The following is a 3199-nucleotide window of genomic DNA, read 5'->3' as shown; positions in this document are numbered from 1 at the left end:
CTAGCCGAACATGCACGTCTGTGCCAGCATTTGTGTGAAACAGAAGCAGTTTGATGTTAAGTTCAGTCACACACACAGATCACGTTGCGGCCGAACTCGGACATTCAGGAACAAACTTTTTAGCGCTGCCCCGCAGTTTTATCAACTAAATAGCTTAATTGCTCAAGAGCTACATTATCTTTCTCAACAAAGAGCTGGTAGCATCATTGTTTCGAAAGGAATTAAAGCCACTTTACTGTTAATAGAGAAACCCGATAAAACCGTGGTAATTCATTCATACACAACCTCTCTCTCACTGATATCAATGATGCCGTCTGCTCCTTCATCTTATTGTTTAAGCTCCATTTTTGTCTCGACACAGGTGATTCATTTCTGACAATCCCTCCCTATTTTCTGGGCTCTTATTCCTCCAGATAATATATTTGCATGAATTTTTCATCAGCGAGTAATGCGATTCATTCTCGGTGTCTCGTGCAATGGAGAGATCCGTTACTTCATTCAGCTCCATATAGACGGAAGAGCTTTCACAGATGGATTGTGGGTGAACTACACACATTACATTTCAGACCTGCTTCAAATCCAGCCTGGACGCACATGCTCTTATGTTACTCCTGCATGCACATCAGTGTCCATGCATTCACTGCATTAACATGAATACAGTGAGACATGAAAAAAAGGGGAAAGTAAGAGAGAAAGAAATATCTGTGAGCCTATCTAATTGTCACAGATGTCCCACATGGCAGGACTTTAAAAAAACATCCGCAGCAAGAGAGCTGAGATGTTCGGAAAACATTTAGCAGATCAATACGTCGGGGAGAGAGCATGTGCTCTGGGACAGAAGCCTTTCCAGTCGGAATACTGTTACACTTCTATTAGTCAGACGCACAGATCGACCTATTCAGCATATTTCTGTCTCTCTGCCCAACAGGCGCAATTATTTACTGCATGTGAGCGCGATTCATGCCAGCAGCCCCTCAGGTCCAGCACTCTGACACGGGTCCGCCGGAGCGCCAGCCAACAACATTTACGAGTCTAACATGGCTTGTGTGTCTCTGGCAAGCGCTGGCTTCATCTGGCGCTGCGCTCGGCTCTGATCGCTGTCGTGTGTTTGATGGAGTCAGTACAGACCGTGTGACTGATTTAAAGGCCAACAAATGACATTACAAAGTAAAATGTGACCTAATGAAAGACCTGCTGAGGTGAACGGCGAATCATACTTCACACATGTACGTGAAGGAGAGCGAAACGCAAGCTCAACCTCAAATGCTGGCATGTTTGAAAGTGATCGAGAACGCGATTTGTAATGAACAGCAGGTACAGGCGATACGTTCAACAAAAACTATGTTCATCCTCTTCGTATTTTTGTTTTTTCTTTGATGTTGAATAGATTTGTTCATGGCGGTGTTGTTACTGTTAACCAAAACTAGAACTCAAACTACAGCTATTAAAAACAGTTTTCACTAAATAAAATAAATTTTAAATATTAGATGAAAAACTTAAACCTTAAAAAAAATAAAATAAAAAAAAAAGTAAACAAATTATTTAAGAAATGCCTTGGAATAAAATTACTGAAAATAATAAAAGTTACTAACAAATAATATGTGTAAACTATAAACAACTAGCACAGCAAAATTACTAAAATGAAAACTGAAAATATAAAAGTAAAAGTTAATTTAAAATATCAAAAATATACTACAATAATACTGTATATAAATACTAAAATAACACTTGTTGATGGTTTTTGAGGATGAGGGTGTCACAAAACCTGTCAATGTTCATCTGTCTGACAAAAGACGAATTTTTGACATACAATCTTCGACGTCAACAACATAAGATAAGAGACGTGTTTCTCCTCATTATAAAACACAATCAATCTTATTTTCCTATGCACGACTATATGGCCAGTCTCTTTTAGAATCTGTGAATTCAAGAAGTTCAAGAAATCAATCAGACTGTTGCATAAATACATCAAAGCAACACACCATTTGCATAATTTGATTTTAAGGTTTGGTGTAATTATGGATAAGGTCGAGAAAAGTTTAGGCCTGAATCTAAAACAAAATTAAACCTAACCCTTGACTGGGCTTAACCCAACCTTAAATGATCTACCCTTGTACAAAGTTGACTAAACTGACCAAATATCCAGATCTAAGAGGAAACTATACTATTATAGTTTTTAGAAATATTTTGAATTAGTTGCATTTATATACTTTTTCTTTTCTTTTTTTAAAATAAGATAACATTTTAGTAATTTTTCTAATTTTAGTATTTGCTGTTTTATTATTACTTTTTAATAAAATAAAATAGAAATAAAATAAATTGTATTATTTATTTTGAAAAATATTATTTCAGTTAAAGTTCTTTTCATTTCATGTTTCATGTTTAAGGTTTTAGTTTTAGTTAACAATAACAACCCTAGAGCAAAAGTTGATAAAAAGGTTTAGAATATTAAACTAAGTGATCTTTCAAAATCATGCACCGACCAACGCATTTCTTCGCTCTTCCTGTGCAAGCTAGGCGTCTGTCTGCATTTAAAAACATCCTAAGCATAGTCCATCAGTCAGCGGTGTTGGTGGTAATGCATTGCAAGTAATGAAAGTTACGTAATTAGATTACTTTTTTAAGTAACTAGTAAAGTAACTCGTTACAAGAAAATATCTGAGTTCCCTTTCAGTCGGTCACTTTCGACGTCACGTCGAATGACTGACGAAATTGGGGATCTCGCTTAGAGAGACCAATCTACTTCGAGTGTAAACTAAACGAGCCAATGCACATTGGCATGCGATTATTGCATCCAGCTGCCGCTGATCACAGCGTGAGTATAAGTAGGCAGCAGATGCAGCGCATATTCAGCTTTTCGCTTCGGAGCCGAGCGATCACATCGTTCTGCTCCTGACTACTCTACTGAGAGAAGAAGACTGAACGAGTTCAGCGCGCTCTTGGAGAGCTCTTCGTGTTGGCGATTGGTTCTCGGGGTGGTCCGCGCTGGTTCTCAGTGCCCCGCCTCGGTGCCTTTCTTCCCGGAGACGTCTCGGTTACGTATGGTAACCCTCGTTCCCTGAAGGAAGGAACGGAGACGTCATGTCCCGTTGCCACAGCTCCTGTACCACCGCTGAGCGGCCGCGTCACCGGCTCGGCTCCTCAGCGAAAACCTGAATATGCGCTGCATCTGCTGCCTACTTATACTCACGCTGTGATC

General features: G+C 39.1%; 1 protein-coding gene across 1 annotated transcript in view; it reads right to left on the bottom strand.

Annotated features, from left to right (window-relative positions):
* LOC107702242 (steroid hormone receptor ERR2) overlaps positions 1-3199 on the bottom strand; it is a 73869-nt gene that overhangs the window by 30275 nt on the left and 40395 nt on the right. The window lies entirely within an intron of this gene.

This window comes from Sinocyclocheilus anshuiensis, unplaced genomic scaffold (assembly GCF_001515605.1).
Source record: "Sinocyclocheilus anshuiensis isolate Anshui unplaced genomic scaffold, SAMN03320099.WGS_v1.1 scaffold598, whole genome shotgun sequence".
Lineage (NCBI taxonomy): Eukaryota > Metazoa > Chordata > Actinopteri > Cypriniformes > Cyprinidae > Sinocyclocheilus > Sinocyclocheilus anshuiensis.
The sequence above is the reverse complement of the archived record's forward strand: the minus strand, read 5'-3'. Positions and strand labels throughout refer to the sequence as shown.